The sequence below is a fragment of the Gadus morhua genome, chromosome 19 (genome assembly GCF_902167405.1).
Source record: "Gadus morhua chromosome 19, gadMor3.0, whole genome shotgun sequence".
Taxonomy (NCBI): Eukaryota; Metazoa; Chordata; class Actinopteri; order Gadiformes; family Gadidae; genus Gadus; species Gadus morhua.
In genome coordinates, this window is record NC_044066.1 from 1,785,001 (window position 1) to 1,799,700 (window position 14,700).

The following is a 14,700-nucleotide window of genomic DNA, read 5'->3' on the forward strand; positions in this document are numbered from 1 at the left end:
GTGCCTTAAGGCAGGTTAGGAGCATAAAGAGAACCTCGTGAGGGGGAGGAGCATAAAGAGAATCTCATGAGGGGGAGAAGCTTAAAGAGAACCTCATGAGGGGGAGGAGCATAAAGAGAATCTGATGGCGGGTGAGGAGGGTGAAGAGGGTGAGGAGGGTGAGGAGCATAAAGAGAAGCATGGTTGCTGGAGAGCTCGTGGTTGTAAGCTCAGTCCTGGAAAATTGGTTGCCATGGGCTAACTTGGCTCTGAGTCAAGTCAGAATTAGATTCTTCTTGTCCTTCATTACTGTTACAGTCTCCATGGGCTTTACATGCCCTGCAATGTACAACACCTCCTCACCCTAAAGGACTGTCACACTTCAGAATAAGTGAAATGTCACTGAACGTTCCAGTCATTAAGACCAGTGGCGTTTCTATGGCGCCTGGGAAATCAGATTGAAATAAATCTGGCCCTCCTTTCTATTTCGACAAATTGAACACAATGATGGCATTGTGGAGATTTTGGCGAGTTACAAATCTTTGTGCCGAAAAATAAGTTGAGTGAGGTATGCTTGCTTCAGTTTGTTTTCACCGCAATCACTTTATTTTGTTCTAACCAATCTGCAAAACCTATTTTCTGTATAAAGTATGCTGACGCTTCTCCGTCTCAAGGACCATGAAAGAACTCCCCAGCACAGGGAGATGAGGCCTGATTGCAGACATCACAGGTGCTGCATGGGAAGAATTACAATGGTACCATCACATATGAATCAAATCATTCAGGGATAGGGTTTTATGGGACGGATTTTATTCTTAACTACAGTTGTGACGGGTAGTTCTGAATACAATGAATTTGGTGGACAACAAAGAAGTGGTCACCATGGTTACACAGTGGGAGTCTTACACACTGGACTTTAACATGTCGATCAACCCTGATGAAGGGTCTCTCATTAAGAGGGAGAACAAGCTACTTAAAGGTTGTATAGGTGATTTGCTTTTTTGGCCATTTTTGCAAAATTACTTGAAATCCTTATCATAACCCGCTTACAGCCACTGAGTTAGAAGTACTGACATGAAAATTAAACAAGTCAATCATCTGTGGAACGGGCAGGGCTCGAAAAACTCCAGCCAATCATTTCCATTGCCACCGAGTTGCATTGGACAGTAAGTACGTCAATCAAACGGTCGTACTGCACTCCCCCTCCCCCGCGCCCCGCGCGCGACCCCTTCGTGCAGTACTCGTGACCCAGAGCTCGTGACCCAGAGCAAGCTCCTGTTTGTTGTTATCCTGCGGTAGCTACTGGAACTAGTTAATCCACATTTGGACCTAGCAGTAGAAGACAATTTCCATGGCGGACAAGACGCCACCATCCCCACCACCACCACCACCACCACCAGCAAAGAGAAGGAAAACTCTTTTTCAGAGAGTAATTGATAATAAAAACGCTGAAAGAGAAAAACTGAAATCAAGAATAATCCTAGGCGCTGCTTTCGAACGTTGGCGGCAACTGAAGGACGAGAAGGGTCTAAAAACCGATGCTTGTGTGGCGGTTGACCTAGTTTCAAAGTTTATACCGTTTATACTCGGTAATACCGGTGTGGAGACGAGTGTATTACTCGGTGTGAAAATGTCCACACCGCGGCAACCCTAGTGAAAACCAGGACTTCCAATACAATTATATGAAACAAACATACATTTTCTAAAAATAGTAATGATTTATGTGACCGTTTAATGTTTATAACATCTGGTCCAACCATTGCAGCGAGAACGTATTCTCAGCAGGGGGTGCAGGGAAAAAAAAAAACTCAGCCTGCACTAGACTCGCAACTCGTTACATTGATAAAAAAAGATGTATAGCAGCGCAGCTCAATTACACCAGTGCATGCGCGGACAGTTGAAAATCGATCGTTCACATCCAGCTGCTCACAGAACAAGTTTAGCGCACCACCGCTACCCTCACACTTTTTCATATAACCTTTTTTCAGCACTAGGTCATATGAGCATTAAATAAATGCTGCGTCTCAAAATGCCTTGGACAGCAGCGAGGATGACTCGCTTTGCCACGGGCCGAAACAGTTCGGAGCGACCACAGCCAGAGCGAACACAGCGGGGCAGAGGAGTGTCAGGAATAGTCTTTGGTGTACACATCAGTACGGCCTATTTGCACTACTGTTTAGTGGCAATGCAGTGTTTTATTCGATGCCTTTTTATTTTCGTATATTATTTCAATGAATACAATTTATTTATTCATAAAAAACGGATCTGGTCTTCAAATCTTTTTTCCAAATATAGGTCGTCTTACAATGGGGTTTGTGTTTATATTCGGACCAATACGGTACAGCGGGCGCTCACATGACGTTAAGCATTTCCTGGTGCATAATGTGACGCTTCAGAACCTAAAATCCCGTTTCTCCCCGTTGACACGACAACACATAACCGGCGTTTTCAGAAATCTCCACTTTGGCCGGAGTTTTTAGAAATGATCGTTTTCTGTGATCAGACAGGGCCTCGGACAGGGGGTGTTGCAGCACCCCCAGCACTCCTACTTCCCGCGGTACTGGGTGCAACTTACAGCTGAATGTAGTGCCATGTTGTTAAACGAAAACCTACGCTAGCCTGGCTCGCTCTCGCGCATCTCTGTTCGCGCTCGTGCATGATTGCGCGTCCAGGTACTTGGAATGGGTGGAGTCAGAGTCAGCGTTGAAGGAGAGGGGGTAGGACCATTTGAGTTGTGTATTTTCAAAATCTGCTGGCGTTTCGCAAATCACCTACCCAACCTTTAAGATACAATATACAAACGATATTGTACGTGGATATCTGAGATTTGAATCTCATCCAATTCATCTCTTCAAATCCATAAAGAATCCGACAAAGGTTCAAAAGCTCACATAACAATGAACAGACATATACACTGTCTTCATTTGTCAAAAGATTTACACACATCCAGACCCCCCCCCCCCCCCCCCCAACACACAGACACACACACACACACACACACACACACACACACACACACACACACACACACACACACACACACACACACACACACACACACACACACACACACACACACAAACACACACAAACATACATACACACACACACACCAAGAGTTGTTGGCAGCTCCCCTGGTGAAGTGCATCATGGGAAATGTGTGTGCTTGAAACGGTTCTATAAATTAGTATAGAGTGTGAAAAATCAGGACACTGCCCTTCAGGGACGCATAACTCAAATCCATGGTGGCCTCACGGAATCACTTAAATTGTCTGTGATATGCCCACAGAATTTGCTCCAATACAAGTTAATGACACTCATATTCCGTGGCACACGCACAGATCCCCGTTTCAACGACCGAGTCAACCTCGTCTCACAGGAATCCTTGAAATGACCACATATATACAGTGTTGGGAAAGTTCACTTTTACGTGAACTAGTTTAAAGTTCAGTTCACAAATTTTTAAATGAACTAGTTCAGTTAAACATTCATAATTCAAAAATTTGAACTAAGTTCACAGTTCCAAAAAATGAACTAGTTCATAGTTCTTTTTTTCAATATGTTGCTGTGAGCTATTATTTTTTTCTGATATTTTGAACATTGAGCCCCCTTTGTGGTTTGTCTAGGATGAAATAGAGTGGTTGAATCAAGTATCGTAGCGAAATACAGTTTCTATCGTGTTGCACATTTAGCGCATTTTGCAAATCCCATTGATTTCTGTTGGAAGAATCATTGCTTGTTGGCCGGTAACGGAAAGGGGGGTGTTCACGTTTGGTTGAAGTCTTTTCGCTTGGTTCTAGCCCTACTGTTGGGACGGAGAACCGAGCAAAAACACTACAACGAAACGTAAACAGCACCCCTTTCAGTTTCCGGCCAACAAGCAAGGATTCTAGGAGGTATTCTAGTCCGCTGAGCTATGAGCCAGAGAGCTAACGTTATGGATTGTACATATTTATAATTCGAAATTCGTCTCAGCCTTTATGCCACAGATAAATAGGGTCTATAGCAAGCACCCCCCCTCCCCATATTGATATGGAGAATTGTTGCCACATCCCAGGTGGTATAACGCCAGTGGTGTCATATCTATGAAAGAGGGCATTAAAATATACTACAATGATCTATTAGGAGGCCGTAGCCCTGGGTCTGAGGTTTTGGGTTAGGGTTAGGATTAGGGTTAGGGCTGGCTTTTTTCCAGAGACCCACAACTTTCACAGAGTTGCTAATGCGTTTCAATGGAGCACTTAATGATGCTGTGTGAGCCTTTCCTGAATCTGGAGCCCCCCAGTTGATAATCGTATGCAACCTTTGAGACCCTCTTTGATATAAAAGAGATCCCAGGTCTATAGCTTACTTGTTTATGTCCTCGCCTCAATCACACTGCATCACTTCCTTTTAGGGCTTCGGCCTCCTAATTGATCATTGTAGTATATTTGAATGCCCAAACACAGATATATGACACCACCATCGGGACGTGGCAACAATTCTCCATATCCATTTGGGGAGGGGGGGGGGGGGATGCTAGTGGACAATAGGGGTACAATAGACATAAATAGGAAGCACACAAAGTAGGAGGAATGACCTCTCACACATAATAACTTAATTAATTGTTTCAAATAACCCTGCCTCGTTAAATCAATAAGCTTGGTGTGGAAGGGGGCAGTCGATGGCAACCACCATAGGATTGTTGTTTTGACGAATCCTCCGCAGCCCGCCCCCGCCTTCTGAAGTCGAAAATAATCTCCCGATTGAAATGCATTGGTTTAATATTGAATTAATTAATTATTAATGTATGTATTATGTATACAATTATTTAGTTATAATATTATAAGTAGACTGAATTTGTGTTGTACTCATTTATATCCGGTGTGGGTACCGGATTGACTCGGCTGCCAGATCGACTCGGGGTCCTAGATGCGCAATAATGACGCACTTCCTGTAAACACTGTCTTTTAAATGCGCATGCGCGTTTCATTCATTGCCATGTTATTCCCAAGTATTAACAATCTCCTTTTGTTTTCTAATATATGAATAATAATCAAATGTACAAATTATTGTTGCCTATACTTGGGTAATATATAAAAGAAGTATCGGATAAAGAAGAATCAGTTAACTCCATTCACTGAACAGGGCGATCCACTTTATTTCCAGCGCTCCCAACACAGAGTCAAAACAGTGACCTACACGCAGACACTTCCGTTCTCCTCCTTCAGAATAAGAGTCCCTAACAGGAACTGGGTTACACAGCATTCATCAGTGCTTTTAGACGTGTTTCCAATGGCTTTGTTTGCGAAAAAGAACGGCCTGCGTTCGATGAAAGCAAAAGCGAAACGGATTGAGCCTTCTTTTTATAAACAACCCTTCCGGGTTTTGTCCGTTGGCTTGCATCGATACGTCAAGTGTCGATACGTCATCTGTAAGTGAATGAACCGCGAGTCGATCTGGCAGCCGAGTCAATCTGGTACCCACACCGGCACCCCGGAACCTTTGTGCCTATACCTGTGTACGCCACCGGGGGGCTCTACAGTTCGTTCTGCACCGGAATGTATCGTTCATACTTTGGCTGTTATGCTGTGAGATGGTTTTCCATAAAAACCCTCACTGAGTTCAAAGTGTGCATGCCTTATTGCCCTCAGGTTACCACACTTTTGGTGACAAGGATTAAAACATTGATTACTGCGTAATGTGTAGTTAGTGTCGGAGAAGAAGTTCCGTGTAGTTTTAGCTTGCAGCATGGCTACTAATACGGTCGACACGCTCAGTGAATTCGTCGATCTGGATGGTGACTGGATTGAATATGTCGGGAGACTTGAGCACTTTTTCCTGGCGAAAGACATTTGGGAGGAGGAAAGGCAAAGATCGATTCTCCTCAGTGTGTGCGGTGCCAAGACGTACAAGTTAATATGCAATTTAGCAATGCCATGGAAGTCAGGCGACTTAACATTCAAAGAGTTGGTGACGCTGGTGCAAGAGCATTACAACCCCAAGCCGTCAGTGATTGTTCAGCGCTTCAAGTTCCACACACATTCACGCAAAAAACTAGCCTACACGTAGGCTTACAGCATATCATACATTTGACATGTATATAAAGTTAGAATATTATATGTATAAGGTAGGCCGAATTCGGTTCAAATGCAGCTTCTGCTGGCCTACAACTAGGTTGTCTGGATGTCTTGTTATACGCTTTATAAGTTAATTATATTTAAATGATTATAACCATGTTGCCTTTATTTTCTTGGCGTTATCATTACATCCTTTCACGTTATAACGAGATCTGTATCTGACCATTGACAATCCTCTTCTAAGGAAATTATATGAATGAAATTCATATTGACGGTATGGCACTATATCCCTATTCTCGCCCACCCATCTTGAATTTAATAGACCACTTCGTTGCTTCGAGGAGGTCTGGTGATTCCATATATAAAAATAAATAAATATATTAAAATAAATAAATATATATAAATATGTACGTGTATTTATATAGATAGACATGTACATATTTATACATATAAAGGCATATAAATGTATTTATTTATTTTGTTGCTTCGAGGAGGTCTGGTGCTCTCCGTATAAAATAAATAAATAAATACATAAATTAATAAATATGTATGTATATATATATTAGTGGAGGGCCGTTATCGGCGTTAACGGCTGCGTTAACGCAAAACTTTTATCGCGCGATAAATAATATATCGCCGTTAATCTATTTTCAAACACTTCCTTGTTCGGACCCATCACGTGACTGAACTAACCAATCAGAAGCTAGAATTCAGACTGAGGTAAACGTGAGGGAATCAGAGAGGCAGCTTCAACTGAAAATCCCGACTGTATTAAATATGTAAACATGTAAATATGTAATAATTGTGTAACATAAATATGTAAATGATTAACTGACTAAAAATTGTAAGTACATTTATAGCAAATTAACTCCAATATAAATTATATTAATTTATTCTACAACTTTCAAATATTTAACTTCTTAACCTTACATTATTATGGATTATTACACGGCTCTTCTCAATGCTGTAGACTGCTCTATTTACTTGCATGGGCCTTCCCAATGTTCAGCATTCAATTATTTTTGTTTAAGCTCCATTCACTTGCATGGGCACTTCACAACTTCCGGCGGTGAATTATATTTGATAAATCACCATTGCCCAGTATAATTGACCGCTGTCAAGGTAAACGAACAGATTTTTTGCCGTTTGCCATTTTAATCTAGATTAATTTCGGAATTAATCTAGATTAAAAAAATTAATCTATGTCCACCACTAATATATATATATATTAGTGCTGTCAGTTAAACGTGTTATTAACGGCGTCAACGCAAACCAATTTTAACGGCGTTAATTTTTTTATCGTGCCATTAACGTTTTTGTTTTTTGTTTTTTCTTTGGCTCAAAACAAAGAAGCAGTAGCCTGACTGCTATCTTCAAGGCAGTATGTTTGTATGTTCATCGTTTAATAGCACTATAGACTTTTTTTTGTATCGTCCTGTTTGATCAGTATATGCTAATGTTGTTATCAATAAAAAAATATTTGCACAAGGCAAGCCGATGCACTTCTCCATGCTGATAAGAGCATTAAAATGAGAAAAATGTATGGGACAAAGAAATCAAGGGATATTTTGCATAGAATTTTTTTTCAGATTACTCGCGATTGCTTGGGATTAATCGTGAGTTAACTATGACATTAATGTGATTAATCACGATTAAATATTTTAATCGCTTGACAGCATTAATATATATATTTATTATATATACGGAGACCACCAGACCTCCTCGAAGCAACATAATAAATAAATAAATATATATATGCCAAATTCAAGATGGGTGAATGGGAGAGAATAGGGATATAGTGCCATAACGTCAATATGAATTTCATTCATATGTATATATATACATATATCTGGGATCTGTGTGTGCGCCACGGAATAAGAATGAATATTAGCTTGCATTGGAGCAGATTCCGTGGGCATATCACAGACAATTTAATTGATTCCGTGAGGCCACCACGGATGTTGAGTTAATCGCCCGTGGTCGACTCGGTCGTTGAGACGATTGTATGCTGCTGCTGCTACAAGTGAATGAATCAAGCTCTGATCTGAACTTCATACCAGCACTGATTGATTCCACAATGCCTGCTGGAGGCAGTCAACGTTTTCATGAATCCCTCTTTTTGTTTTCGTGAGTCTTGTTGTAGTAACCATTATACATGTAGCCAGATTTAATCAATACTGGAACCAAACGATTTACGACTTGGGGACTTTTCTGTAACTATCTTCTGTTGGCTGGAAAACCCTCAGCACACTAAACTATTAGCAGACCAGCGTCACCCTCCAGTCAGAAGAAACAGAAGAGACTCACTTCAAACCTCGGCTGCACTGCCGATCTATGAGGAAGAGTCTTACCAACACTGTTACAAATACTGTAACATTACTAACGAAACAAACGGTAATTCTGAGCATTTTGGTAAAACATTACAGACTATGACGAGTGTCTGAATAAAGAACAACAATCTATACAACGTACCAAAGCCTGGCAACTAATAACACACCAATTACAACGCAGCAACACGTGACATAATAATGCTAAACAACATTTTCTACAAGCTACACAAATTTGTTTAATTATCATCATGAGATAATCACAGCAAATGTGAGACGGGCATTATGTTAGAAAACAAAGACAGATCAAATTGTAATACTCTTGTGATTTGGTCACGCTTTCTGTTTGCCAAGATTGACAATCCCTTGATGTGTCACAATACCCCATCTACTCTCCCCCCACTCTCTCCCTCTCTAATTGTCCGTCTATCCCCCCAAGATTGATAATCCCATGATGTGTCACCATACCCCATCTACTCTCCCTCCTCTCTCTCCCTCTCTATCTGTCTATCTCTCTATATATTGCCCCCCTCCTCCCCCCCTCTCTCAACCCCTTCTCTCTCTCTCTCCCTCTGTTCATCTCCATCTGTCCATATCTCTCTGTCTCCCTCCTTTTCTCTCACAAACACACACACATACACACACACATACACTCACGCATGCACGCACGCACACACACTCGCACACACAAACACACACACACACACACACACACACACACACACACATACACACATACATGAATATGCAGTATGTTTACATATATGCATGCGGCCAATTGTCACATCTATATACAATAGCATGTCACAACATTAAATCCCTCTCTTGGGACAAAGAGAGTCAGCAGAGCCAGAGGCATTTCTGGATAGAACTTACGGCTGCCAAATTGATCAAAAACAGAGGAGCCGACAACAGAGCTGTATGTGTGTGCTGTGTACACATGATAGAAAAGTGACACTGACCAACACCCTAACAACTGTTTGCCTGGACAGCTTAGAAACACATTCTATTCCTCTTGTGTTGACGCTGCATGACTACATAGACAATACACATCAGAAGAATACACACAGGACTGGTACAAAATGTCGCATACAACACGTCCTAACCTGTTAAACAGTGTCTTGTTTGACAATGTTAAATTAATCTCAACTTCAAAATTAAAATTCATGAATTGAATGACCACACAGAACAGGACTGGTGGGAAGTTGTTTGCTGCACATCATTTGAATCAGCTTTTACCCAAACCTATCGTACATTTCTCATTTATTAACATTTATAGGTTTTTATTTGACAGTGAAATCTAATCACCAAAGCCTCATGACCCCTGATATCCTGTTTATCATACACATCTATAAATATTACCATTGATTCGTTCTGAATGCTGGTCAGCGTAATGTAAACAGAAGAGCATATTTTAAGTACATATTTAATGAAACAATGGTTGTCTAGTCTACAGTCACCCATGATATCTCCTCATAAAGACCCTATCAACGTCCGTATATTTAAGGCTTAAAGAATGTGCACCATTGTACACACACTGACGTCACAGAGTGTACATCGCCAGCCATAAAGTTTGAATTTTACCATCTCTATTTTACTACTACAATATATATATAGAACTTAAGAAAGTAGGATACGTAGACATTCTACAACTAAGAATTACCTCTTGTGTTCCGACCCTTAAACCTCCTATGCACTCGGTTTTTACTTTCATAAGAAACTTGCTGGTGCCACATATCTATATATATATAGCCTACATAATTTTTTTTTATATAGCACCTTTAAAAACAATCGTTTAAGTGGTTTGACATAAGGCAATTAGGAAGACATTTAGGAAGAGAAGAAAAATAATGAAAAGAATAAAAACGTCACGTAAAAGCAAGTCTATAAAAATGAGTTTTAAAAAGAGTTTACTGATCCAGCAAGCCTTATCTCCGCAGGCAGGTCGTTCCAAAGCCGAGGCGCCCTGGTGGAGATGGCCGATCACCTCTAGTCCTGAGCCTCGACCTTGGAACAGTGAGCCCCGCCTGCAGATCTAAGGCTGCGAACAGGCTCATCCGGCGTCAGCATGTCTGTTATATAATCGGGGGCTAGACCATGGCGAGCCTTAAAATTTATCAATAAAATCTTAAAATCAATTCTAAAACAGAGAGGGAGCCATTGCAAAGAAGTGAAGACAGGAGTTATGTGACGTCGTCTGTTAAAACCATGGAGAAGTCTAGCTGCTGAATTTTGAACCAACTGGAGGTGGGAGAGTGATTTATGGTTGATGCCGGTTAACCGAGAGTTACGGTAATCTAGACGCGAGAATATGAGGGCATGGATTAATTTTTCGAGGTTGGGTTGTGATAATAAAAAAAATATTTTGGTGATTCTGATATGGAGAAAACATGACTGTACAACTTTGTTAATGTGAGGGATGAAAGTGAAGTCTGAATCTAAAACGACACCTACGTTTCTGGCAGTGGGCTTGATATTGCTGGATAATGGACCGAGGCTGATGGGACTGGTGATCGTGGTAGGCAGGTTGAACAGTATTATTTTAGATTTGGAGTTGTTAAGTTGGAGGAAGTTATGGGCCATCCAGCGGTTGACGTCTTTAAGGCAGTCTAAAACAGCAGCCAGACTTCTCTGATTGTTGGGTCTCAGCGGGAGGTATATCTTTGTGTCGTCAGCATAGAAGTGAAAAGAAACAGTGTGCCGCTGGATAATTTGGCAGTCTGGGAGCATATATATTGAAAATAAAATAGGAACTAAAATTGAACCCTGCGATACTCCATAGGCTATTTGGGTTGTAGATGAAGAGTGGTTGCCGATGGTGGCCGCACAGGTTCTGTCAAAAAGATAAGAAGTAAACCAACCAAGTGCTGTGTCCCTGATACCAACAAAGGATTTAAGACAATTTATTAAAATTGCACCCCCTCCTCTGTCAGTAGTTAAAAGCAGGTCATTGTTAACCTTGAGGAGGGCAGTTTCAGTGCTGTGCAAAGCTCTAAAACTGGACTGAAATTTTTTCAAATAAGTTATGTTTTGCCATAAAAGATAAAAGTTGGGAGGAAACAACTTTTTCTAAAACTTCTGATAAAAATGGAAGTTTAGAAACAGGTCTAAAATTGTTAAAATCAGAGGGGTCTAGTTTGGGTTTCTTTAAAAGAGGATGGACTGCAGCATGCTTAAAAGCAGATGGAAAAACACCATGGATTAAAGAACTATTAAAAATAGATAAAAGGCTGGGTGCAACTGTGTTTAAAACCTCTATAAGAAACTTGGTGGGTAAAAATCAAGGCTGCACGTGGTTGGTTTCATGCTGTTAGGATTTCGGATTTCGGATAAAAAGGACAGTGAGACAGGTTGGAAATGGGTAAAATAAAACCAATGTCTCTACTGGTGGATAAAATGCTATCTGGAGGGGTGATCTAAAGAACTGTAAAAAACTCCTCACAGGTCTCTTGTGTAGCATAATTCAAATAAGAGGGATAACAGGAGGTGACTGAATCTAAAACCTTAAATAAAACTCTGGGGTTTGAACGTTTTTTAAATCAGGTTAGAAAAATAGGATTTTTTTGCTTCTTTTACTGCTGATTAAAATTTTTGAAACTTTCCAAATGTAACAAAATACTTGGAGGCCAGTCTTTTTTTCATTTACGTTCATAAAATCTCCACTCTCTCTTAATCTCGTGGGTTAGATTGTTGATATAATAACAATTATTAGTGATCAATAAATGCCTGGCTTAAATAATTTTCTCCTAATTTAAGAATGAGTTTGGAACGATCCTGCAATTAACTGAATTGAAAGACACGCCTGCAGACACACATCATTTCCACCACACACACACACACACACACACACACACACACACACACACACACACACACACACACACACACACACACACACACACACACACACACACACACACAACTTAGCAACATGCTAAGCAGTCAAGAGAAAAAATGACTTGCACACTCACTTATGTGTGAGTCTTGAGTAGGTCAGTACCCACACTCTTCTACCATGTTACACAACCTGTGTCAGGAGCCCACCGGGGGCCGTCTGATTTTCATATGGGGTCAGAGGAAGTTTGCTGATTATAACCAATAGATATGGTGATATGATGTTACAATTTTGATTAAACTATTTTTAAGAGTTTGAAAGGTCTTGTAAAGTCCCAAGCTTTAACACTGCTTACACATTTGCAAATGTAAGTTGTGGTCAGAAGAAAAAAAAAAAAAAAAGCGCTCCCGTGTGTGTAATGTGTACACACGGTTGGTAACCTAACACTGACCAATGGCCCTATTGGTGGGTTTGGAACCAAAGCGATGTAGACTCACACTCACATTAGTCAATGAGATATCAGTGATCACTGTCTTTTTAGTCAGGACTGTAACATGTCAGTGAGACAACATGATACATTTTGCGGTTGGATGTGAGATTGCAGGTCTGATCCAGTGAAGCATCAACATTATTACGCTGGATGTACAACTTTGGACTTACCTCTAAGCTAAGCAAGTAAGCGCATCAAAGAGCTGTAGGATGCTGCTAATAAAGAGAAGGACCTTGCTAGCCCTCTGTGGATCTGAGAATCAGGCTAATAGTGGAGCGTCACTACATACATTCTAATATTAGCCGTGAGTGAAGAGTCCAGAGCTAGAGGTTAATTAGAACTAGCAAAAGACTGGCCTATCACAAGCTAAACACTAAACACACAGGGTGGCTAAAGACAAGCTGGAAGATGACTTTGTGTGTTCACAATCAAAAATACATAGGTGGCAATGCACATGCACACACACACACACACACACACACACACACACACACACACACACACACACACACACACACACACACACACACACCCACACCCACCCACACACACACACACACACACAAATACACACAGACAATCTCGCACACGCACACACACAAAATGGTTTACAGTTCAGGGTCATTGACTATAAGTGACATATACTTAGTGTTGCTTTATGTACATACTTACGCTAAGTTTGCCTAAGTGGGTGGTACAAAGGTCCTTCAAATGTGTAGTGTAGTGTATGTGTGTGTGTTTGTGTGTGCGTGCATGTGTGTCAGTGCGCCAGAATGTGCCATAAACTTCAACTGAAGTGTGACAAAGACCAAAGTTGGCACCCAGCTGAATAACTACAATAAGTAAAATATCAGGACAGCAGTTATGAACAGCAAATCGAGTAGGACTATTTATATGATACCATCTCCCAGAAATAAACATGTTTGTCTTTGCCTCTCACACAGACAAACATTTCCAAGAATGAAATGCCTTAATCACATGATGACCGATTTCCTGCAAAAACACATTATTCCAATATTAATCAAAGAGGGCAAATGAACGTCACCTTTAAATGATAATACGAGACTTTCACATATTTTAAATCGAACCTTAAAATGGCAAACCTGACGCAAAAAGTTCCCGGCGTCGCTCCAGTCTTAATGAGCTGAACTCCATCATAAAGAACGCATCAACTAGACTGCCCCGTCTAAACATAGGCTCTATAACTCGTCTTCGGGACTATCGATCTCAATCGGTCTGTTTGTGTGTGCGTGCGTGTGCGTGCGTGTGCGTGTGCGTGTGTGTGTGTGTGTGTGTGAGAGAAACTTCCATCACCTGTACTGCGGGGTCCAGAGACATCGGCCGTCCGCTCGCGATGCTCCGCGGCTCGCCGACGGCTGCGCTCATGTCCCGCGCGGGTCCGAAGTGTCCGTCTGCGGCCGCCCGCTGCCCGTGCTCGGCGTGCGTGTATACGTGTGTGTAATACGATGCGGAACGATGCACGATGTAGCCATCAAGTATATAATGCGATAATGAAGTACAGGAGAGAGAGGAGCGAGAGAGATGATAAGGGGAGGCGCTGCTTGTGTGTGTGTGTGTGTGTGTATGTGTGTGTGTGTGTGTGTGTGTGTGTGTGTGTGTGTGTGTGTGTGTGTGTGTGTGTGTGTGTGTGTGTGTGTGTGTGTGTGTGTGTTTGTGTGCGTGTGTGTTTGCGCGCGTGTGCGTGTGTGAGTGAGAGAGAGAGGGGGATAAGCGTGGATGTGTAATGAAAGAGAAACTAATAAAATGACTAACGGCGCCATCTCCTGGGGAGGTGAACTATTAAACTGTTAACGATACAACCGTGACAATAACAAAAATATTAACCTTCTTAATTTTAGTCTTACTTATAACAGCAATGATTACCTCAATAAACCAACATAATGAAATGGGATAAAATATAAATTAAAAAAAAATGTAGGAAATTATGTATCATCCTCAATCTCGAAATTACCCAAACAGAAAATGATCTTTTGAATCAATACTTATCAG

The 14,700-nt window shown here is 41.2% G+C and overlaps 1 protein-coding gene across 1 annotated transcript in view; it reads right to left on the reverse strand.

The window, feature by feature from the left end:
* Window positions 1–14,182, reverse strand: part of LOC115532669 (5-hydroxytryptamine receptor 4) — a 49,390-nt gene extending 35,208 nt beyond the window's left edge. Inside the window, exon 1 of the mRNA XM_030342550.1 lies at window positions 14,005–14,182. The gene's annotated coding sequence lies outside the window, so the exon portion shown is untranslated. The remainder of the gene's footprint in view (window positions 1–14,004) is intronic.
* Between the last annotated feature and the right edge of the window lie 518 nt (window positions 14,183–14,700).